The sequence below is a fragment of the Lutjanus erythropterus genome, chromosome 13 (genome assembly GCF_056507025.1).
Source record: "Lutjanus erythropterus isolate fLutEry1 chromosome 13, fLutEry1.hap2, whole genome shotgun sequence".
NCBI lineage: Eukaryota > Metazoa > Chordata > Actinopteri > Lutjaniformes > Lutjanidae > Lutjanus > Lutjanus erythropterus.
The window spans coordinates 557,414-583,805 of NC_139329.1; the positions used below are offsets into that span (position 1 = coordinate 557,414).

Below are 26,392 nucleotides of genomic sequence, written 5' to 3' on the forward strand. Positions count from 1 at the left end.
CCCACTGTGGAAATGGCCGTGATTCTGCTACAAAAGACCCAAGATACCCTTGCCAAGTCAAACTTGAGGTTGCACAAGATTGCAGCTAGCAGAAAAGAGATCTTGGAAGCTTTTCCATCCCAAGATCATGCAAAAGATCTCAAAGACTTAGATCTTGAAGCGGATGCACTGCCTATGCAACGCAGCCTGGGCCTCCTTTGGGACCTCAACAAAGACTGTTTCACCTTTAATGTGTCTGATGAAACAAAGCCCTTCACACGACGCAGTGTTTTGTCTACCATAAACAGTCTCTATGACCCGCTAGGCTTTGTAGCACCCATGACAATCCACGGCAAATCCATCCTCAGACAACTCACAGCAGATAATGGTGACTGGGACGCTCCGCTGCCCCAAGAGATGGAGGAGTCATGGGTTCTTTGGAGAGAGTCACTGAGCGCGCTGTCTAACCTCTCAATCACCAGAACATACACTAACATCTCGCTTTCACAAGCTACGTACAAAGAATTGTGCATCTTTTGTGATGCGTTAACCAAAGCCATTGCAGCGGTGGCCTATGTGAAGGTAACTGATGCAGACAGGAACTGTGAAATTGGCTTTGTCATGGGGAAAGCAAAACTCACACCACGTCCTGAACAAACTATCCCCAGGCTAGAACTGTGTGCTGCGGTGTTAACAGTTGAGATTGCTGATTTGGTCACAGGTGAGCTGGACATTGAGCTGGACAGCACCCATTTCTACACAGACAGTAAAGTTGTTCTGGGATACATTTATAACGAAACCAGATGCTTTTATGTCTACGTTAGCAATCGGGTTGCTTGGATTAGGAAGTCTTCACAAGCAAGTCAGTGGCATTACGTGCCTACTAACCAGAACCCAGCAGATCTTGCAACGCGGTCTGTCCCTGCACATCAGCTTGTGCTCACTAACTGGTTTACTGGCCCCAAATTCCTACTCAAAGACAATCAAAGCCTCATCCAAGAAACTTTTGACCTTGTTGAACCCAGTTCAGACACTGACATCAGACCACGGGTCTCCGCCCTGAAAACCACAGCAAGTGTAAAACTGCTTGGCTCTGAAAGATTCACTAAGTTTTCTCACTGGAGCTCTATGCTCCGTGCCATTGCTCATCTGCTGCACGTTGTTCATGTCTTCAAGCAAACTACCAATAGAGACAGTTCTTGTAAGGGCTGGCACTATTGTGTGATGGGAGTCACAGTGGAAGACTTTGAGCAAGCTAAAAACATTGTCATCAGATCAGTACAAGAAGAAGTGTACAGTGGAGAAATCAAGTGCATCAACACACAACAGGAAATTCCTAAAAGCAGTTCAATCAAAAATCTGGACCCCTTCTTAGACAACCAACGTCTGCTTAGAGTGGGCAGGCGTATCAGCGAGGCAAACTTAAGTCAAGCAGAAAAGAACCCACCCATTGTTCCCGGTCAACATCACATTGAAGGCCTCATTGTGAAACATCACCACGAAAAGACACGCCATCAAGGTTGACTATTCACAGAGGGAGCTGTTCGTACAGCCGGTTGGTGGATTGTGGGCGGCAAAAGGAAAGTGAACTGTGTTATCCACAATTGTGTAAAGTGTAGGAGGTTAAGAGCGCCCCTCAGTGTTCAAAAAATGTCAAGTCTCCCGGCCCAGCGTCTGTCAACGGAGCCACCATTCACAAATGTGGGCTTGGACGTTTTCGGCCCCTGGAGTGTTTCTGCACAACGCACAAGAAGGGGCATTATCCAAAACTGATGAGCTGTCATCTTCACAGGTTTGAGCATGAGGGCAGTTCATATTGAAGTTATCGAATCTCTTGACACATCAAGTTTCATAAACTCACTCAGACGGTTTTTAGCTATCAGGGGTCCGGTGAAAAGCATCCACTCAGACCGTGGCACCAATTTTATTGGTGCTTGCAAAGAACTTCAGATACCCTCAAACATAAACAATACAGCAGTCAAAACATACCTGTCAGGACAGGGATGTTCATGGACTTTCAATACCCCTCACGCCTCTCATTTTGGTGGTGCATGGGAGAGGATGGTGGGTCTGGCCAGGAGAATTCTCGACACCATGTTCTTTGAGCTCAAAACCACAAAACTCACTCATGACGTTCTCGTCACCTTCATGGCCGAGGTGTCAGCTATTATAAATACACGCCCCCTCATTCCAGTGTCAACGGATCCTACTGACCCATTCATATTGTCCCCTGCTGTTCTTTTCACACAGAAAGTCAACACTCTCTCAGCCCCTGCTGGTGATTTTGTTGTCTCTGATCTCTATAGGCACCGGTGGCGGCATGTCCAGCACCTTGCTAATGCTTTCTGGGACAAGTGGAGACGTCAGTTTCTTTCAACACTTCAAACCCGGCGCAAATGGCAGTCAAGCCAACCTAATGTGAACCCAGGGACTGTTGTTGTTCTGAAAGACATTCAGTGTCCAAGAAATGAGTGGCCGCTTGGACTCGTGACCCAAATGTTTCCCAGCACTGATGGTAAAGTGCGCACTGTGGAGGTAAAGGTGTCTGGGCCTCATGGAACCAAGCTCTTTACCAGGCCCATCTTACAAATAGTGGTTCTTGTTCCCCCAGAGTCATAAAAATTGGGGGTAATATTGTTTTGTGTGTTATAAGAGAGTGGTGTCAATTATGCCAGGCGGGGAGTGTACTGTTTAATGCATAAGAATCAGTTAAAAAAAAAATAATAATAATTAGTTAAGGAGAAAGGATTTCATGTATGTAAGTTAAAGTCAAAGTCAAAGTCAGCGGCCACTGTTTTGTTCAATTGAATGCGAAACTTTATTCAGGAAGTGCAAGAAAACAGAGACAAAATGGCATGTTTAGCCAGCTTGGTGATGTTCCAGCCACTTCGGCATTCACCTGGTTCAAGTTGCATCATCGGTATGTTTTATGTGAATTTATTATTACATACTAGGTCAAAATATTGAATGTTTATTTAACGATTTATGTGATTTACGTATTGTCGGAAATGCTGCATTGTAATTGTACTCTTTGTTTACTTTCGTTGTAGTTTCACACTTTGCCTAAACAATAAACCTGGCAGAAGAAAAGTCCAGAGTCGTGTTTGGAGTGTTTAAATGCCTGTCAATAAATACACACTACGTATTGAGGACAGGACACCCAGTTCAGAGCAGGTACCGTGATTAGTTTCCTTCTGTGAGGAAATCAGTGTGTGGCCAGTTACATTTTAGAAAAAAAAAAAACAGCAGGAGCTCACTTCAAAGCTAAGCTTAGCCTGAAAGTAACAAGCAACAACAACCTTCCAGGAAATGTAGTGGAGTGAAAGTCATAAGTTTCCAAAAAAAAAATAAACAAATACTCAAGTAAAGTACAGATACTCAAAAATACTTAAGTACAGTACTCAAGTAAATGTACTTCATTACTGTCCACCACTGCAAACCTTAAAGGTAAATGCTGTAGGAGTCAAGCAAGTACAGACAAGCAAGTACAGACACCTCAAATTTCCAATTCCTCCCTGGTAGAGCCCTTGCCGATCTGTGGCGGGTCCCTACTGTGACCTGGCTGAGCTCATGACTGTAATGAGATGCAATGACATAGAGAACACTGGGTCGACTCGTAACGCCCCCAAGTTCAATTTTTAGAAACCAGTTGCAATGGTCTATTTATCCAGCAGGAGGAAGCTTAAGTGGTTTACTGCACCTGTTATTACTTTACTATAATCATAAGCATATTTGATAAGGGAGTGTGCTTCTCACATAGAACATGTCAGATTCATTCTGTTCATGATCACAGGCTGCTGCCATGACTCCAGCATAAGGCTGGCACAATGTGTAGTATCTGTTGTTCCCTTAGTTGTGCATGTATAGATGTGTATCTTAGAAGAGGTTAAGATTAAGTATATGTGTGACCATTTTAGAATGTTAAAAGGTTAAAGGTTAAAAGGGATGGAAGTGAATTGAGCAGGTTTATAGGGGCCCTGTTTACAGGGGGCAATATATCTGTAATTCCTTTGTTTGGAGAAAGAGATGCTCTGGAATTGACAGAAACCATATGCTAAGAGAAGCCCTGTTGTTTATGCAATTCTATGTTAAAGAGATGTATGCATACTCCTATAAAGGCTGGTCGAAACCACAGTTCTGGGAGAGACACTCATCCTGGCTTTAAGTCATCTCCCAGGCAAACCATGGTGCCTGTATAATAACTGGTCTTTTTGTAATAAACCTATTTTATACAAGTAAGCCAGTGTCAGTGAGGTTCCTTCATCATCTACACATCATCAAGGTTGAGAAACAACAGATGTTACACCATACTCAGCCTAATAAAGTCACTGATCACTCAAAGTTAAAGAATAAAGCTACAAAAACCGTTTGCACACTTGGCATGAGAAGTTGGAAGGGTGCCTAAGGAGATTTAAACTCTTTATTCAGTGGGGTTCCACAGGGTCATTTTACACCTTAATGAGCAACAGTGTCTGCAATTGTAAAAGGTGTCACTTATAGAAGTTGTTAACTTTGAATAATAAGTATGACTTAAGAAAACAACCTTTTAGAATTCAGTTTAGGGCGGGCACAAGGACAGGGTGTTTTATTCAGTGGCAGAACTACACGGAATTGGAGCAGGAAAAGACCCACCTGTCTTCTTCTCTCCGTCACACACACACGGGCACCAACTTGAGTTGAACATTGGGGAAAGATAAATATTTTCCTGAAAATTACACATTTTGACTGCATGACCACTTTTGTCTGTTATCTGGTGGTATTCATAATTATTACTCAGGCAGAAGAACGTCATTTCAACATTAATCAACATTATAAAGAACATAATATAATCTGTGCATGCTGTGTGCAGCTTTAGCTGTGTGCAGAATTAAACCACAAACCAAAAATCCATTCACTGAGAACCAAAAACACAAGGAAACAGAATACCTGGAGAAACACTGACAGAAGACGAGTATGAACCAACAACTAAGGAGGAAAAGACACAGGATTAAATACACTAGGGAGGGGGAGGAAAACAAGACACAGGTGAGGGCAGTCAAAGACAGGTGAAAATAATTAGTGATCACAAAGGGCGGGAAAACAGACAAAGACAGGAAGTAAAAGCAAAGGGAGGGAGAACCAAGACTACAAAATAAAACAGGAAGTGACCAACAAAACTACCAAACGATAACACCATGGCTTTTTTATAACTGCATTTTTATCTGCTTTGCCTCAAGACTGGGGGCATAACACCCAATTCCCAGATATAGCCTACTGTAAGTTCAGAGTGTGTTAAGTCTTGTAACGAATAAGATGTCTTCAGTACACAATGGCCATTGCTAAGCAAACTACTGTGAATGTAAAGCTCAGCTTATACAGCTGTCTCTATATGGAGTAAAAGGGAGTGGAGTTCTATTTATCACATCATTAGCATTAAGATGTACCCTTTTGTTACAATTCTTGACATTATAAATTAACAAAATTAATTAAAAGAAGTCATTTGGTGTTTTCAAAGTCATGATATTAAGCTGAAACATTCATTCAGTTCACCTTCACAAGCTATGTATATATATTAGAACAATCAAACCTCAGTGATTTGAGGTTAGGTTAGGATTAGAGTTTAAACAAGTTTTTAAAATGAGAAATATCTTGTTGTACTGTCTGACAAAAAAAGAGCTATAAAAAAAACATGTTTATTATATTTATGTCAGTGAGCCTTTGCCTCTTTCTCCTGAATGCAGAGAAGTTTTGTAGGCAGACACTAAGTCAGGTACAGAGTATATGCCTCCTTGTGAGGTAGCTGTGGGTCTGTATTGATCAGATCTTCCTCTTGCTTTATCCAAGATTTGCTGCAATTGTAAAGCAGCAACCCCCAGGAGCACCCAAATGAGTGCAGATCCTATCACTGCTGGGCCTGCCTGTAATGTCTGGCACAGAGGCCAGATCTACTGGGTCCTCAGTGTCTACAGTTCACTTTTGGTCCAGTGATAGAGTGGGGGTGGGGTGGTGTGTTCCTCTGAGCTGACACTTGGATGGCACACCAGTCCCAGAAATCCCCTTTGATGGGTCAGATTTCCTTCACTAACTGAACAAGTCCCCGAGCTTGTGGTGATAGGGCCCAGCCAAAGAAGAGCTACTCAAGTGCCAGGTTACATTGGAATGCCTTCCAGGCCTCATCATACCTTCCCACTCCCTCACTGGAGTCATAGACCCTTTCCAGGATGCTGCAAAATGTGGACAGGAGATTCTCCCCACTGTCGGGGTCCTGAAACGGTACAAGGAGTGCATGTGTCCTGAGGAGGGTCTTTATGGCTTTCTCATCAAAATATTGCTTCAGGTCCACCTGCTTAATCCTGCTACAAAGCTGTGCCAGCAGCCTGTCCTGGAGGTCCCTCACGTAGCTCATGTACTGGCATGCCCTACACCACTGGGATACCAGAGTTTTTGGGATGGGACAAGCAACATGTTACAATGGATCTGGAGACAGGTTGTTTGAAGGGCAGGCTAAGGTAGCAGTGGGGGGAGTCATTGTACATCTGCAGGAATGTCAGCAACCCACCTCTCCCTGGGACTGAGAGTGTGGTCGACATCCAAACATTTACCACCTAGATTGGACTGGAAGTTGCAGGCCTTGTGTATGCCCAGGCAGGTAAAGAAGTTCCTCCTGACCCCCACATGATCCTGCAATCCAAACCTAGAAAACATTAGGTGGACTTTTGGTTTCATGGGTTGCAAGCCAGGTGGACTGACAGGCCCTTACTGTCACTTGGGTCGACAACATCTGAGACTGGAAAAAGGCTCTGGCTCCCTCTGGCCAAACTGACCCAGTGTCAGGACTACCTGTAAGAAACAGCTGGAGTTAGCCTCTTGCCTTTTCCAAGAGGCTAAGTACAAATGGCAGGTCCTGTCAGAGCACACAAAAGTTTTCAGTGTCGGCGAACCCCTGTTTTTGCAGCATGGAATGACATTTTTCTTGTGGCGGGAAGGCCACAGAGCAACTCTCTCAAGTTTTCCAAGACAAAGCAGCTCTGCAGCCATGATGCATACAAAGCCCATATTATAAAATCTAGTATCAGGCTTGGTGATGCTGGATGAAAGACCTGTCATTGTCAGGGTATATCCTCCATCCACATCCCCCCGCTTGTGTCCCAGTGTTTTTTAGTGCCCTTACACCATCAAGTGAGTAGTCCTGAAGTCGCAAGTGCTTTTGAAAGTATTGGTACTAGGGTACCAGTAGGTTTGGTCTCAGGCATGGCAGTAAGAGCTGATGGAAGACTCCCTGCAGTCCCTGCTAGCTCTCAAGCTCAATCACAACCTCTTCAACATTTTGTTCACTCTTTATCTGTGCGAGGTGGGAGACTAGGGAGTACTCAGGTAGAGGGAAGTCAGCATGGAGAACCTCGTCCATTTTGCTATACTTATCCACTCTGTCCAGTAGATCATCAGTATTGTCAATAGCCACATACACAATATCATAATTGGTGTCCATGTGAATTTGTGACTGTAGATCAGTTCAAAGGCAGGTAGTGTTGAATTATTGAACCTTTCTGTAAGGTTCAAGGTGAGTGGTTATTCAAGACTGTTTTGCTTATATTTAGTGAAACATAGCAAAATAATTGTTTTAACCCTATTAATATTTAAAGTTTTACCTTTATATCTCAAGGAAAGAAGATGAAGGACCCCAACAATAGTAATAGTAAAGTCAGTTCAACTGTATGTTGTCCAAAATGGACTGTTGTATGTGTGAAGCTAGCTTCCATAGAAGACTGGGCCACGTTTATGGTCCTGATGCCCTGGACCACCACACCCGGCGTCCTGCCTTACCCAGTTCAACAGGTCACTGTTAGGTTGCTCTGACCTTCCCAAGTAAGGCTGTCACAGTAAGTCGGTTTACCATCTCCAGGAAAACAAGTAAAATGCCCAAATGTACACACCCATCACCTAGGTGTAAGGGACTACCAAGGCTTCACTAGCCGAGTCATAAACAAGTGGAAGGCCACCTAGACAGGTTGCAAGGCTAGCAATAAAGAAAAGACATTACTTTGAGCCACAGTACACTCCTGCAAGAGCTGTGGTCCCTGAGGCATGATATGTTTATGCTATGTCATGCTGAAGTCATGCTGATAGGGTACTTCGCTGTAAGGCCTAACAATGTCCCGCACGAAATGTGCACATACCCCTGCTGTAGCTGGCCTGCCTGTTTCTTGTATGCCTGATGGGAGAGCCTTGGAGACTGGTTTCCCAAGACAGTTAGAACAGTTGTAATAGATAAAGAAGTGGTCTGTTGTTCTGTGAGCATGTGTTCGATGGAGATACACTGTAAGGCCCTGACAGAGCACAGCAGTGACTGCCCACTCAACCCTGCTTCACAATCCTGAGGAGGGTGCAAAAGGTTCAGCTCAATAGACTGACTGGCATGGGACTAGACAGACTTTTGGGTGGAATGCAGGGTTCAGACACAGCACCACCTCAGCACCATCCAGCAGGAAGCAGCAGCAGTCCACATGTACTGAAACGGCATAGAGCGCTCCCATATGTTTAGCTGACACAAATGCAAGCAAAAAGCTGTGGAGGCACACCGTTCACAGCCCTGCCAGAGCATTCCCATGTCTCCCAAGCACACCACCAGGCATCTTGGGCCACAGGAGCATTTTATTTGCATCCTTCCCAAACATAGAAGATGGCACCATGGGCAGCCTGAGCAGACAGGTCCTGTCCTCCCCTTGTAGCCAGAGGTGGTGCCTCACCATCTAGAGCAAGGGTGGGCAATTATTTTCCCTAAGAGGCCACATGAGAAGCCCTGATTGTTGCCGGGGGCCATACAAATTTTTTGTCACACTGTACTTCAATTTTATCGCTAAGATTAAATATAGAAAACATATTGTACACTTACTCTTAATCTTCAGCATTTATTATATTGAAAATCATTCCAAACAGCATCTTATCAAGAACATTAAATTATGCAGGAGTCTTTCAAAATACTGTACAGGTAATCTAAAGCAGCACGCCAGGGATGCTGTGGACACAACCCATCCTGTATACCTGTTTTATCTTTGGCAAGAACTGTTGCATAACAGCCAGGTATAAAATATACCAAAAAAAGCACAAAAGTTTTTAATAATCCACTGTGGATTCTCAGTGCCAAAAACAAATAGCATGACAAAATAATACTGTTTTGTACACACAGAACAATAAATAAAAATAATACTGTTTTCTACACAGCAGCACACAGCCTTATTGCTGACCTCCATGAAAAAAAACTTAACAGTCCATGACTTATTAAACACTCGACATTCAGCGTCAACCTTACGCATTTTAGTGCTCATTTGGTGACTCCAGTGTTTTCCTCCATCAACTGCGTTTCATGAACAAAATGAAAATCCCCATTCACTCAACCTGCCATGGGCGTGTCTCAGTCACCTCAGCAGAAGAGGCAGCGACTGCAAACGTCATTCACGTCAATCAATTGTGACAGGAGGAAGCGCACTCACGCCACACAAGCATTTCAAAATAAAAGCCAATTTAGATCATTTTATTCGTCTTTGAAGCTACCACTAAAATGTCATTGCCAACACTTGCAGATGGATGGGGATGGCTTGGTTTTGGTTAGTGGAACATTCAAATACGGGGCCTGGTTCAGGGCACAATTCAAAGAAGACTCTTGGAAATCAGAAGTGGAGCATTAGATACTCATCACCACCATTATCATCATTAGCCAGAAAATCAGTATGGTCTCTGACTACTTATTCTTGCCTAAAATGCACATTAACAGTATTTTTCAGCAAAGCCAAATCAGCTTTTACACACAAATACAGCCTTTAGACACTGGCATTTTAACCCTTAGGAGTCTGAGCCTATTTTGGCTGTTTTTGAATACTTTTGATTCTGCCTTCATATACCACATAAAAAATGTTTAACATGCCCATGGTTGGTATCTTTTTTTCAGCACAACTTCATGACTTGTTAATTGAAGGTGTAGGTTACTTTTACTACCCAGTAATACAGGCTAATTATTTATATTTATATAAATATGATTATAATTATTAAATACATTAAGCCTTGTTAACAAAACATTTGTGCATTACTATGTCATAGTGTAGGGTTTTTTACAAATGACATTTTAAAACAATGTAGTGAATTAATAAATTAAATAAATAGAATCATGCTCCTTTACCCAGCAGTGCATGGTGAAGAGTCTTTAATCCTTTGGCAAAACGCTTTCCATGCACATGGTCATCATTGTGGAATCTGTGAGACTGGGGAAAGGGGGAGGGGGGCATGATGAGCAGAGAAGGACTGTTTGGCCCCGTCATAATTTTTCATGACATTTAATGTGCTAGTCACTTATTGATGTTATACTACACATAGCCCCTTACCATGGAATATAGAACATTAAGTAGCAATCATCTTGTCTTCCAGTAAACCATGCACTCTTGCAACTGCTTCAAATCCCTTACTGTGATAAACCCAACCTTCACTTAAATGATTCATAGGGAGAAAAGTGTGAGAAAGTGACAAAGGACAGTGGGTGAACAAAAGAACATTAAAACAGAAGAAGGAACACATTTGTTTTTTTCTTCATTTGGTAACACACAACAATGTGGGAAGAGCATAGAGAAGAGGAAATTAAAAGTGTGAGGAAAAAAGATGCATCTACCCACATGTGAACAACCTCAAGAAGATGGAGGAGGGAAGGAGAATTCAAGCAAATAGGTTTTATGGCCCCATAATGATTGTGTTTTTTCAAGGGAAGAAGAAAAAAAGTCTTTTCTAAACCAAAATATACTAATTGCCTGTACAATTAATAAGATAGTCAGCGAAGAACTCGCTTTTTAATTTCTTTTTAAAGGATAGGAAAACTTGAATAAATGCTTAAAAAGTTGCTCTACTAAAGATTATATGAACAATAGCTAAAATTACTCTATAATTCCACCACTTACAATTCTCAGTAACCCTGTTTCTCAGGGATTCAGCAAGCTCTCAAGACCGCCACAAGAAGCGAGGCTCATTGAGTCATGGTTATTCAGCCCGTGGGTTGGCTGAAGGCACATTTGTTGCTGAGTCAGCCTACACCTCACCTTGTTCAGAGTTTGTGGTTCAGCCACCACCCGCCTGTTCCTGGTTCCCAAATAGCAGCCTGGATGACAGCTGCTGAGCTGCAACTGTCTTCTGTTCCCAAGTAACCACAGTGCTCAGTTCCAGAGCTGCAATGGTCCGTGGTTGCTGAGTTGCAGCAATGACCAGTTCCAGTGCAGCAGCAGTTGGTACAGATGTCCACCTGAACTCAAGACTGAACTAACTTGATTTTGGAGGTCAAAAGTCAAAATTCAAGGTCACTGTGACCCAATCTTGTGAATGTGAGACCTCAAGACTCAAGGATGAATTGAATTTGGAGGTCAGAGGTCACTGTGACCTCACAAACACATTTTTGGTCATAACTCAAAATGTCATATGCTAATTGTCACAATAAAGTTGCTTTTTAACCTTTTTGATATAAAATATCATCACTTTTCTTTTAGATATTAATGTGAAATTTTGTCACATCATAATGTTCAGCTCTCTATCAGTCCTCTGTACTCTGTACTGTAAAAATAATCTGAGTAAAGACAATGGGCCCTATCTTACACTGATCTAAAGTGCAAGTGGCAAGCATGAGGCGCAATGGATTTAATTTATTCAAGGTGTGTCCAAATCCACCTTTGCCATTTTGTGTCAGGGAGTGATATTTTACCCTGACCCGCCCTAAAGCAGGATACACCTATCAGATGTGCCCAAGTGCTCTCATTAATTCACAAGTTTAGGCCGAACATGCAATAAACCAATCTGAAAGTCAGCTCCCATCACCTTTGAAGAGGCAGGTGCGCCAGCAGCACAAGCAGTGGCAGCATAACGTCGGATTTACCAGGAGGAAACAAAGAGAAAAGATTTTCAAAGCAAGGAGACAGATCTCCTCGTTCGAGGAGTGAAAGTGTGAGAGCATGCAATATATGGAGACAACAGGACGTCTCCAAAACAGCTTTTGTGTAAATAATTTATTTTACATTAGCACCTGCAAAAAACAATACAATAAATGAACCGCAAATGTCATGCAGATATGTAACTGCTTATATTTTAACCTGAAGCACGCTGAAAGTATGCTGTATTTTATCATTAATTATTATCATCATGATCATCATTAACTCTGCTGGCTGAGGATCGGGGGAGAGAGATGGTGCAGTAGAGAGGTGAGGCGAACCGATCCAGTCCAGCCACAAAGATTTCCTGGTTCCGCTGGCCCACCTGAGCCAGGTGGAGGCACAGATACGCAGCTGTCTGTGCTCCTCCTTCTTCTCCTCTCGCACCTAATCATCATCTCCTCCTCCCATCCTCGCTCCTCTGACCCTCTGCGAAATAATCAGAGAGAGTTTCTTAAGTTTGAAGTGCGCAAAATTACGCACAGATATATCCAACCAGCTCTGATAGAAGCACACAGAGCTTTTTCTCTCAGGTTGGGCCGGACTTGTGCGGTCAAATATAGTGTCTTGTATATTTTATATGTTATAGATCATAATTGTTTAAACATTGTTTTCTGGATCATAACAAACATGCAGACATAAACACTACAGCTGCTCCAGCTGTCATGCTGACTCATCTGATAAAGACTATCAGACAGCTGTGATCTCGTTTGCAGGTCTGCTGAGATTTATTGGGCTTATTGTTATAATAATAGTACTGTTGTACTTATTAGTGAGATTAACTTCAAAGACACACACGCGAGTGCATGACTTTTCACATTAATGCCAAATTAATAAATTAATTATTATCATCTTCATCATTATTAACTCTGCTGGCTTAGGAACGGGGGAGAGAGATGGTGCAGTAGAGAGCGGAGGTGAACCGATTCAGTCTAGCTGTGAAGCTTCCCATTTCTGCTGGCCCACCTGAGCTAGGTGGAGGAGCTAATAAAGCTAAGGAGCTAATAAAGTTTGATAAACACATAATTAAACACTTAATTAATCTGCCAATTTTTTCATGATTAATCAGTTAATCGTTTATGCTATACACAGTCAAACAAAATGTCCGAGAGCCCAGTGTTACATCATCAAATTGCTTCTTTTGTCCAACCAACAGTCCAAAACCCAAATACCCCCCCCCCCCCAAAAAAAAAATCAAACTCTGAACTTTGCCACAAGATAAAATGTATATAAGTAAATTTTTAGTTAGAACTAAAAATGTACTTACAGCCTAATGAAACACGCTGCATTGAACTCACAGTATGGGGCAAATAGTTGAGGAATTCATTGTGCACAAGACACAGAATTTCATTCAGACAGGTGAGAACAACAGCAAACTCACTGATAGATGCAAGTCACTATCCAGAGAAGAACATCAACAACCACTGTTACAAAGTTTTGTTTTCTTTTCCTTATTTCTGGTTAATTTTAGTAAGGCTACACTGTGGAAGGTACTTGCACAGTTGTAATATACATAATAATAAAGTGAATATAAAATAAAATTACATATTCTATTCCTAATGCCAGGGATACTATTTGAAACATGCATGTTTCTTTTAAGTTCATGTTAAAGTTCATGAATATACAACTAGTTCCCGCCTTGTCCACACTAGGGATATGTGCAATTAGTCAACTATACGATTAAACATCCCCACCCCCATTAAAGCAAGAAATGCTCAGACATGGTGTTTACTGCTTATTTCACTCCTGACATGTCTTATATCACAGGAAACATCAAATGGACATGTTAACAACGTTAAAACTGATTTTCATTGGAAGTGGTCTTAAATGCAATTTGCTATATCTCTGCAGCAAATTAAACTCACCTGCAATATTCAAAATATTCTGTTCAATCAGAGCTGTGAAAAGCTTATCATAGTGCTTTTACAATATGTGTAAGTGTTTTTACACTACATGTTACATTCACCCATTCACACAAACTAATGGCAGGTGCCTCTACTCCTTTGAACTTAACTCATTCATACACTAAGGCCATGTCTTTCAGAGTAGTTTGGGGTTCTCACTTTGGCATACAGACTTGAGGGAGCTGGGGATTGAACTGCCAATCTTCTGATTAGTGGATGACCACTCAGCCACAGCCTCAGTCACTACCTGGACTGCTGTGTCAGAGTAAATTTGCAGAATATTAATGTTTGATGAGAATAGTGATTGCACTAGGAGTAAATACATTGTATAATCTTAATTTTGTTTTTTTCAGATGTACACTGGGAATATTTCCTAACCAAACTTAAATAAACTTAAACTAAATAGGTGTTATATTTAAGTAAAAAGGTTTTCAATTTTACAAGGGTAAACAAAGTCCAGAGAAGCACGCACACTTTTTGCAGACATAAAGTTTATGCAAGACAGATGGACAGTGCAGTAAAGACCCCAGGAGATGGAGAGAGACATGTTTTTGAGGTGTGAAAACAAAAGGGGGTATGAAGAGGAGAGGCTGACTGGGACCATGAGCTAGAAGCAGAGAGAGAGAGCAAAGGAACAGGCAAAGAACTGAGAGAAAGAAAAGTGGTCTGAGAAAAGAGAGAAGAGAGAACGGGGGAAAGAAAATCCTTCCTGAGGCAGTTGGATACCACAGCTTATTTCGGACTGTCTGTCAGCTGAGCCAATGGAACATGAAATTGAATTATCTTCTCTATAAGTTACAAAGTCAACGGAGCTGAGAGGGGTTCAGGGTCGGAGAGGGTGAGAGGGATGGTAGGGGATAGAGAGAAGGAGAAAATTGGAGGGAGAAGGACTGGTAAGAAAGAGTAAAGAGCAGGAAGAGGAAAAGAAAAACTCAGCCGATGTCTTCTGTCTTTGTCGGTCTTCAACAGAACTGTTGATCCACTGGCTAATTCCATCTCTCCAACTTAGTTCTATGAAACATATCATGTGTCTGTTCTCATTCCCAACTTGTCACATACCAATGTTTTATCACTGCTCCACAGGTGGGGTGGGTGCAAGGCTCAAACAAACACAGGACTGTCACCCAGGAGACCAGGGCTTTTTCCCCCATATGAAAACCCAAAAGATGATGAAAAGTTTGAAGGTACATAACCTTACATGTATCACTTGACTTTCACCATAGGACTTTTGTCTTGTACTCACAAGACAAAGGTCCCGTGAAGTCCCATGGCTTCAGTGGCATATGAGTTTTGTCATGGGACTTTCTTGTTCCAAGTTGCTTTATTAACATCACGTGATGGACGTAAGGTAATGTAGTTACTGTAACCCAAAACATGGTCCATGGTACTTACTTATTTAATTTCTCTATTTTGTTGATTTGTTGATTTTACTTTTATACATGTTTTCTTTTCCTCACTGCCACCTTTTATCTATCTGTGTCCATTATTGTTTTGGTATCATGGATTGTTATGTATTGTTAGTATATTTGTATTGTCTATGTGTGTATTGTAACAGACTGAGTGATGTGATGTTAACTGTATGGTTATGTTCAGCTACAGTCAAACGTTTTGTTATGTTATGGTTACTACTGAATTTTCCTTAGTGTCTGTGAATGTGTTATTTCAGCGAAGTTGCATGCCTGAGACGCTGTGAAGCCTGTCAGTCAAGATCAGCACCTATGACGGTGATCTGTATGAGATACCCACCTGTGATTGGCAGAGGCTCAGTGGGGGAGGGTTGTTGTTGTTCCTGCTATTCATGTGTGTGTGTGTGGGGGGGGGTAAGCTGACGGGCGGGAAGTTGTTGAAGAAAAAGTGCAGAGAACACCTTGAAAAAGCGGGCAGGTTTTTTTTTTTTTTATTTTGGCGTTGGCTACGGCCCACAGTAGCCTGTGTTAAAGTTCAGCAATAAATAGCCGGCAAACCGAGTTCACGTCTCATAGCTTCATTGATAAGGGATGGTACAGTATGTACTAATTGGTGAATAAAGGGAGAAAAAAAGTTGGGATGAGAGAAAGTGTAATAAACTCAAAGGTAACACTGTAGTTTAACCATTTGTTTTGTGTGTTTAAGTGAATTATTTAAATTTTCTCAACATTTGTCTAATCTTGTTCTAATTTATTTTTAGTATTGTGTTGCTGCATTCCTCAGTCCCATTTCCACTTGTTCTTTTAAGGGCATCAAATCCAGATACATGTATTTCTGTTGGCTTGATAACAAATCTGATTACCTAACTAATCTGCAACAGAAAACAGAAAAGAAAAATAATTTAAAAAGGCAATAATTCAAGTCAAAACATAAAATCAACAATTATAACAATATGAACTCCAGTTTCCTGTATAGAAGTCACAAGTTTAACCTGGTCGCCCACTCCTGCTCCTGATGGGGACTTTATCGGTCTTTGTAATATGACAGGTGACTGTCTTACAACATCTTCAGACTTTCAGTTCAGCCAATTGTAACGCAGGTAGACTAGGTCATCCAGTAATCAGATGATTGTAGGTTTGATTCCCAGCTCGTAAAGCCCACATGTGGAAGAGTCCTTAAGCAAGATACTGAATCCCCAAGTTGCACCCAATGGCTGTATGTGTGCATGACAGCTAGTTGTAAAAGCGGTTCAGTAATCGCTTACTCTTAGTAAACGCTGACAGCTGTTACCAGTGATGTAGACATTTTAATACCAGAGCTCGCCTCCCAACGAGCAAATGTTTCACCAAAATAAGTTCTATCTTGACACAGTTTAGTGCCGTTCAAGACATTTGTGATTGGTTTAAAGAAATCAGGAGGGCATTTTTTTTTTCTCTATAACAGAATATGTATGCATGGAGCCAGACCTATGTGACACTAGTAGTCACTGGAGTAGAAGAGCTATATATAAATGTAAATCTGTTTAATAATACGGTTTAAGCCACGATCCAATGATGCTCTCATTTTTCTATTTTGTTGTCTTCTATTGTGTAATCTTTTCTGCTCTTATTCCTTCCTCCCTTTGCTGTATCATTTATTTCCTGTTTTCCTTCACCCTCTCTTCTCATCTTTAGACCTCATACTCTTGAGAGAACCACAGTCTCCATCACTCCTCTCAGGCCACAGTGGAGCCACTTGGAGCTGTATTTCTCTGTTACAGTCTGACAGGCACTCACAATGGCGTCACGTCACAGCTCTAATCCCCAGGAGAGGAGTGGTATCAAGATAAAACCGCTCCCTCTGCTCCATCTCTTTCTTCTTCATTTCTGACCAGCCAGATAGTGGTAGAGATCTGAATATTGATTAGGTGGATCCATTACAGTGTTCATGGGGGCTGTTGAGTGTGTGTCTCTGTGCTCTTATGTTTGAAAATGTGTATGTACACAGTGCATGTGAAGTTCTGTCTGTGTGTGACAGGGAATTAATTAGCCTATGATTAATATGCAGTCATCTAAATGTATGCTAAATGTATGCTAAATGTATAGTATGTGTGTGTTTACAGAGTGTGTATGCGTGTGCAGTTCTGGATGTAGTTTCTGGATTCCTGTTAGGGCACGGTCATGTTACAGTCTCATCTCACTGTCTTCTGAGGAGACCCTCATCACCGCTATTCTTCACTGCCAAAAAGAGCAGTAAGAAGTGATGATGGGAGTACAAATTAGAGAGGGAGGAAGAGGAAGGGAAAATAGATGTATGGGACTTCAAAATGCTCAATAAAAGACTAAGAATAAGCATAAAATGATCATATGTTTAGGTTAGGTATGGTTAGATATGGTTAGGGTTAGCTTAAGCGTAACCCAGTTATCTTACAATATTTTACAAACATTGAATTTGATACATCAAAATGTTTGAAAACGGCAGCTACTGTGGAGGTTAGCATAGATGTTGCCATAGCACTGGTTATATAAGAACTGGAGCATGTTGAAAGTTTGAAGGCCCAAAAGCACTGTGACATGCATTACAATTATTTAGAAAAGGTGCTGTGAAACCAGGTATTTTAGGCTGCAACAATCACCAAAAAGGCCTGTGAAATCCTGGAGGAACTGGCTGATAGATGGTGAAGGACAGACAATCCTTCCAATCACCTGCCAAGTATTTTTTAAAGGCCCTGCCTTTTTCCAAACAGTTTCCAAGGATGACTTGTGTGTAACAAACGATCTGGCTCATCAGGTTAGGGGCCCGGAGCAGAGACCTGTTTATGATATCCATAGCGAGCTGACATTATCTTGCAGCCAATAAAAATGGAAACTGAAATAATCTGTTCCCCGTTTCCCAGAGCCTTCGTAGTGCTATGTGCGTCGTAAGTTGTATTTTAAGGTCTCCCTTAAGGTTACGGGCTGTTTCCCAGAGTTGGGACAACCTTAAGGGAGACCTTAAAATACAACTTACGACGCACGTAGCGCTACGAAGGCTCTGGGAAACGGGGCCCAGAGCAGTCTGGGAGCTGAGATTGTGACTTCTTGGAGAAGTTTCTCAAGGAGTTCACCTCATTTTGCTACACTGACAATCTTTAATGTGTAAGTCCAACTCTATACTGCACCTAACACTACATATCACAAAAAGCTTAATATGACCTCCTTTAAAGGTACAAGAAAGATTTAATTATCATTACACAGCAGAGGGTTGTTTCACAAGATTAAGTTGAACTTGATTTGTTACTCACAAAATCACTTTCTTGCTGTGTGTATTACTTATTGTCATAATGTCTATATTTATTTGATCAAATCTAAAAAGGTCTAAATCGCCAATGTGTAATACTGGATAAATAATACACACACACACACACACACACACACACACACACACACACACACACACTCTGTTGTGCTCTGAGCAAATTGGCCTGGCTGCTTTGACAGAGGCTTATTTCTCTGACATCTCACTAAGAGCACAGGGACATACAGGCATACTGACTGGACAGCTGAAGATCGCACCAAAACAGCAAATGCATCCCTGAATTTTTTCCATCACACAGGCTTTAAGAGAAGTGACCGGGAAATGGTGAGAATTTTCACAGAACACATGTACATGTAACAGGACTGAACAAGTAACTACATCATGTTACCTCTGACTTTTTTCTGATGTAAAGTACAGTCAGATTTGGACATAAACTTGATGCATCAATGTATTGATTAAATTTGAACAGCCTAGACCAGGGGTCTACAACCTAGAGCTCAGGAGTTGTTTAGCTGTTCTCCAATGGCTCCCTGTGGCTTTTACAAAACATTAAATGGAAATGAATAACGGTTATTTTTTCACATTTTAATTTTAATTCATCATTGTTGTAGATCTAAATTGTAAAAATTAGGAAAAAAAATAAGTTGAGAAAACCCAAGTTCTGAGAAAGGTTTTACCTAATTGAGATAATTAACTTCTCTTCTTTGGATAAACTTGAATAAAATTGTTTGTAATTCTAAAAGCCAAAGATTCAAGTTTATTTAAGATTATAGGTCAGCAAAATTTTTTCAGCAGCTATTTTTTTTTTTTAATTGATTATTTTTATTTTTTTGATTATTACGTAGCACTGCCGCCTCACAGCAAGAAGGTCCTGAGTTCAATCCCCCTGCTCCCCAGCTGGGGCAGGGCCTTTCTGTGCGGAGTTTGCATGTTCTCCCCGTGTATGCATGGGTTCTCTCCGGGTTCTCCTCCCACAGTCCAAAGACATTCATGCTCGGTTAATTGGTGACTCTAAATTGTCTGTAGGTGTGAATGTGAGTGTGAGTGGTTGTCTGTCTATGTGTTAGCTGTGCGATGAACTGGCGACTTGTCCAGGGTGAACCCTGCCTCTCACCCAATGTCAGCTGGGATAGGCTCCAGCAGCCCGCGACCCTTACAGAAAAAGCAGTTACAGAAAATGAATGAATGAATGAATTATTATTACATTCTACACCCAAAAATACTTTGTCAGCTTGTTGATGGTGTGTTCTTGAGCTCACATAAGCTCACTATGGATGCCAAATCAAAAAAATTAAAAAGTCCTCAGAGAAAAGAGAAAATTCATTAGTTATGGGTGCAGGATTTTCTTTTCTTTTTCCTTTCTTTTATTTATTTATTTATTTATTTATTTTTTTTTTGGGGGGGGGGCTCTTGTGAAAGTAAAGTTTGCAGACCCCTGGTCTAGATGCACTACCATACCATACCATTTCTAATGTGCAATTACCAGGAAATTTTCTGAAGAAAAGATAGGCACCCCTCCTTGCTATTCTCCTCATCTCACCCAAGCCCCATGTAACATGTGAATGTTGACACCTCCTGTTCTCTGTCCCTGTCTCAGAGCCTGGGTCAGATTTACAACTTCATCACTTCTTCTCTTCCTGTTGATTTCCCTTTTTCCTATTTTCTTCATCCCTAACACTGCTTTTTATCATTGGTCATTGCTCTCTCTCTCTCTCTCTCTCTCTCTCTCTCTCTCTCTCTCTCTCTCCCTCTCCCTCTCTCTCTCTCTCTCTCTCACACACACACACACACACACACACACACACACACACACACACACACACACACACGCAAACACAAACACAATTCTTTCTTGAGAAAATTGGCCAACCTGCCCTGACAGAGGCTCATTTCCCAGAGGTCAGCTCTCCTCTTTCTGTTGTCTAGCTAACAACACAGACACACGTGCACAAACATACAGAAAAAGCTGGCATCGCCCTGCAAATCTCATTTTCTAAGGCTGAATCCTTCTCTGCATTTGTCCAAACCACTACAGCCTGTTCTATACGTAGGAAGTGAGACAGGGCAAGAGAGAGGAGGGGAAGTAGAGAGAAGAAATGCAGAGACAAAGACGGTAATAAATACATTGAAAAGAATGATGAATGGAAGGAAAATGGCAGTCAGTGACTGCAAATGCTCCACAAAAGCTCAAAGCAATTGCATTATGGAAAAAGACTGGAATAATACTGGAATAAGAACATACTCCACTAAAAGACAGGTTTGAAAGAAATTGGAGGTCCATCTGAAGTTAATCCACTTGAAATGTCCTGTGTGCACAATTTCTTTTACTGTTCATATTTGTTTTCTCTCCAGATTATGTATGTTTAATGGTTTGGTGTGTTTCCAACCTGTCTGAGTTGTCAGATCTCTGTAGTGTAGTGTAGTGTAAGTCTGAACTCGATGCCTAGTGTCCTAAACCCACTTATCAAATCATTCACTCTTGTGGCAAAATTTTAAACACGTTTTTACTCACTAAGACACATTTTGCAATGTAATGCAGTTAAGCTGCAAAATGGTACAGGTAACAGGTGCTGAACACCACTCCACACAACTGGATCATCATTTACACACAGTGGCTCAAAATTTTTCAGACTTGTCTCTAATGTTGTGATTACAGTGTAGTAGCTATCTTTAGTTGTAATAGTTTTTAACATCTTAAATACAACTTACTTTTGCATATAACCATATCCTATGGATGACATGAGACTGATATACACATTGATTTGGCTCGGTGTCAAGGCCAATGGTAAAAGAACCATGCTGTCCACTTATTTAGTTACTCAACAGGACCCTTCACAACACCCTTCACAAAATTCCACTTCCTGTTAATTTGTTACAGGTCTATGGAAGCTTCATGACAACAAAAAACTCAGAGGTCAATATACTCAGCAATAAAGTCATATGAAATATTCAACAATTTTCCCAGACCTTATATGTAAATATTACCTCACTGTACTCAACAAGCAGGCTTGGGGAGTAATGGGTTAAAATCTAACGGGATATACTACAATGCAGCAGACACTTGCACAGTGTGCACACATTTTTGACACAACACCGCAACAAATCAACATGTGAAATGACCAGATGCGTAGCCTCGATCTGTGTGTAAATATAATGTAAGCTAAGGGTGTTCATCATTATGGCCACTGGATGGAAACTCCAGCATCATTTTGAGTTTAAATCAGAAAAGGAGAACAAAATCAAAATATGCCTCCCAGCTGTCAAAATACTGTCATCATCCAGGGACTCGATGTCCAACTTAAAGAAACATCTACAGGTACGAAGACAAACCGCAAACTAACATTTGCTGAAATACATATAAATCCAGTAAGCTAAAGTTAAGGTTTGTTAGCTTAACATGTCAATAGCCTGTCAATACTGCTACTCGTGCCACTACTGTACCGTATAACTACTACTGGAAAACATTCTGGGACTGTAGGTGCTGATGCTGACTTGTGTCGTGCCAAAAAGTGATAACGTTAGTCCACCAAAAACTGAATCACTCAGTTAATATACATTTTATATCATAACAGCTGCATTAATCTAGATCAAACAGTCATAATGTGCAATAAACATAATGTCATGTCCTGTTGTATATGTGTTTGGTCTTATATTCTTACTTATCATCTGCATTATTTTACCTGCTCTGTGCTGTAAATTAGAGGGGGGAAACAAATCATGTTTTTAGTGGCAAGATTTCTGCCAGAAAGGGCTACTGGCACAACACCATTAAGATTAACTGCTTCTGTGTGCAATAGAAATCAGTTTCAGCAGATGATCATGTTAAGATATGCTTTGGGCCTGTCTGCTGAGTGTTTTGCCACCTATTTGTGGATAGATGCATGCATTGATATGGGTACTATGGACTTTTGCAGTGCTGCAGTAGTCTGGCCTTTTCGATTTTACGCTAAATTCCATTGTCTCTTTATACCTTTTCTGCTATCATTGTCCGTACTAACAGACAATCAGTTTGTCCTTTATTGAAGGGTCTGTGGGCTGTGGGGTAAGCAGGAGATTTATACAGTATGGTCAACATAATATTTCACACAAGAGTATGATTTACAGGGCAGGTTAATATTCCACAATAAAGTGTGTCACTTACGTAGACCTTTCCTGACTTCTGTCTGCACCAGTTCTGATGTGGTGGGTCCATGTATGAGGGTCACTAAACTAAACCTTCTGGGGTCATCTGGTCCAAGGTTTCTCCATCGTGGCATCCCAAATGGTTTACAGTGTCTTTCAGCTAGTTGAGGAGAATGGACTGTCCTTCTACCTTTGCTGCCTTTAGGAGTGAAACAAAATATACATAGTAATGTCATACAGGAGTATTCAACTATATTCCATGAAGATGTTAGAGTATGCAGATTTTCATTCAAAAAAAACCCACACCTGATGATTCAACTTATCAGTGACCTTCATTTAGAGATAAGGAGCTATTTAATGAAATCAGTTTTTTTATTTTATTTTATTGTAATGGAAACTTACATACTTTTAGTCAGCAATGGTTACCTTATCCTGATGTCAGATATAGTCACTTTATGACTATATCTGACATCATTATGATGACTGTATAGGCAAAACAATAACAAATAGTAGGGATGCACCGATGTGAAAATTCTGACCGATACCGATATCCGATATTAATATTGCTGTTATAACCGATATTTGCCGATATCGATTATATATTTTAAAAAGTTTCTGAGATGATAACATTTTGTACAGACTGAAAATCGTGCAGACTGAATTTCTGAATGTCTTCCTTTATTTTCAAAACGTGTTTTACTTCCAAATTAGAACGTTACAGGGCCATAAAACACAAGTAACCAACAGTGTTACTTTTTTAGCAACCTTTGCAACTTGTAGCAAGTGTGTAACTAAATTAAAGTGCAGTTTAACTCCCTCAACTCACAAAACTCCTGTGAGAGAGTTTGGGTAACAATAAGGATCATAAATAAAAAATAATATCCTGACAAAGTTACCTAATCATTATCAAACTTGCCAGTTCATGCCATTCATGGCAACCAGGCATTTATTAAATTGAAGAACATGTTTTAAGGTCAAGTCCACTCCATTTAAACTCAAATCTGTGAAAAAGGCTAAATCAGAAATATCAAAAACATGCCCTGACTCTCAGTGCACATTTTCCAGCTTGCACTGTAATTTTCAAGTAAATGTCCCAACATTGAAACAATGTTTACACCAAGCAAACATAAAAAACACTATACAAGTGCACATCAGTGCAAGTCATTCAAGTCCCATCTAAAAATGCTAAATCAAAATATTAGAACTGTGACACAACTGGAACTCAAAAGACATGGTAGTCTTTGTACATTTTCCAACTTAAAGCAGCCACAATGTACTTAAAGTAAATGTCCCAAACACTGAAACAGTGTTTCCACCTGACACTGCACGTTATAGTTTAGTCCTACTTCATCAGCAAAGGCAGGTTTTTTTTGACAAAGAGAAGCATTTCTGCTTTCTCGCACTGGATCCTGTTTCTCTTTTCATCAACAATATGTGATGCAGCAGAGAAGAGACGTTCGCTGTCCACACTTGTACATGGGGCCGAAAGGTACTTGCGTGCTGCTTTGGCCAGGGCAGGAAAGCGAGACATGTTGCTTTTCCAATACTGTAGTGGACTCTCATTTCTGGGGATGGGGGGCTCACTCAGATAGCCATGCACCTACAGGAATGTAGACGAGTGTATTACTATGTATGTCTGATAAATTACCAGCAATCTGGACATTACAACACTGTCCTCCTCTTAAGAGCTCTGTTGAACTTCGCTCTGAGCAGGTGACCAGTGCTAAAGCTTGACCTCAAGAGGGCAGAGAAGCATTATTAAATAAGGTTTTATATCAATTTTAATTTAATAACAATTAGTTTTTTCATTTAAGTAAATCTATTATTTTAGTAAGTAGTAAGTAAGTAAATACTATACCTGCACACTTGTGTGGCTCGTCAGGCCTGCCTGCTGTTCCATGATTGACCTTTCCTCCAGAATTTCATCATGCATGTCAAGTAGCGACTTTCCACCCTCGTTACTTGTTCTTATCTTCTTCTCTTGTGGTTCATCTGTGTCCGGTGTCTCCATAGGTCTGTCGCTGCGAATCATTTTGTCCACTTGCTTCTGGAGCATATTTACCGCCTCCTGCTTTGTGACTGGGTCAAAATAACAGTCTTTGTACCTAGGGTCAAGGATCGTTGACAGGTAGTAAAGCGGCTCGGAGAAAGCACTTCCAAATCGCTCGTTTACAGCTTCCAATAGAGTGTCCTTTGCTGTGCGAACCCCACTGTCGGTGTCAGCTGCCTTGCTCAGCAAACGTTTCAGTGCCACAACAGAGGGAATCACGTCCGCAGTAGTAGCCAAATGTGAGCTGATCTCTCTTGTTAATTGCTCAAAAGGAGTGAGAAGGGTGGTCATGTTTTCAACAAGGCCCCACTGATATGCACTGAAACAAGCAGGCAGCTCATGATCTGCTCCATACACACCAAGTGCACGCTTCTGATCCAGTAGACTTTTCATCATGTAAAAAGTACTATTCCATCTGGTTGTGACATCTTGTTGTAGCATCTTGGTTTTCATGCCTAACTCTTGCTGTATGTCTCTCAGCCAAGAGGTGGCCAGTTGAGAGTGGCGAAAATGTCCGACTTTTTTCCTTCCTATAGCCACACAGTCAGAGATGCTTCGCTGGCTTAACATTCCATCATGCACTGCTAGCTGCAGCGTATGAGCCATGCAGCCCAGGCTTTTAACGTCACACTCGTCCATTGCCTTCTGCATATTCTGTGCATTGTCACGAAGCACAACATGCACATCGTCTTTTTTCATTTTCCATTGAGTAAACATGCAGTCAAATGCACTAGCGATGGCAGCCCCCGTATGCGATCCTGCAAACTCTTGTGCATGCAAAACGGCTCTCTTCATGTCAAAGTTGTCATCAATCCACTGAGCAGTAAGGCTCAACATACTCATCTGACTTACGTCAGAAGTCCATATATCCGTAGTGAAGCTAATGTCAGTCGCATTGTCCAACAATTTGTGGATATGCGTGGCCACAACTTCGTGCAAAGCTGGGAGGGAAACGTCGGAAAAGTAGCGCCGACTTGGAAGGCTGTAGCGGGGTTCAATATGCTCTATCAACCGCCGAAATCCTTGGTCCTCGACTAAGGAAAATGGCTGGTCGTCAAGCGCATTCATTTCCATTACCTTGTTTGTTATTGACCTGGCTTTTGCGCTGCCCTTGGCAAATTTCTTGGTTTGGTCGAGTACTTGCTGAATTGGGCTCCCAACTGCAGTGGCGGCTGTTGCTTTCGTCTTTTCCCGCTGGCTCGCAGCGCTAGCTTCCTGCCATTGTTTGTGGACTTCTGGATGGCGGTTTTTCAAATGACAAATCAAATTTGTCGTATTGAATGACTTGATGCGGCATCCTCCTCGCATCACCTCGACTTTGCAAGTGTTGCATACTGCTTTTCGATTATTGTCTGTTGACACCGTGAAAAACGACCACACCGCTGACATTTCTCCTCTTCAGTTTAACACCTCACAATCCTGTGCTACCTTTGCGTCACTGACACTGTCACGTGCCCAAACAAATAGGGCATGGCCAATCCCTCCCCCTCCCCCTCCCGACACACATACACAAATAGCAACTAGACGGATATAAACATCGGTTGCTAATACCGGCCCAGTTTTACACATCGGACCGATGCCGATGTGTTAAAAAATGACAAACATCGGCCGATACCGATATTAATGCCGATATATCGTGCATCCCTAACAAATAGTATAATAATAAAAAAATAAAAATAACCACAACATGTTCTACATGACACATATGGAGATATAAGAGT

General features: G+C 41.3%; 1 pseudogene; it reads right to left on the bottom strand.

Annotated features, from left to right (window-relative positions):
- Positions 1-5,660: 5,660 nt before the first annotated feature.
- Positions 5,661-24,962, bottom strand: LOC146315959 (uncharacterized; annotated as a pseudogene).
- Between the last annotated feature and the right edge of the window lie 1,430 nt (positions 24,963-26,392).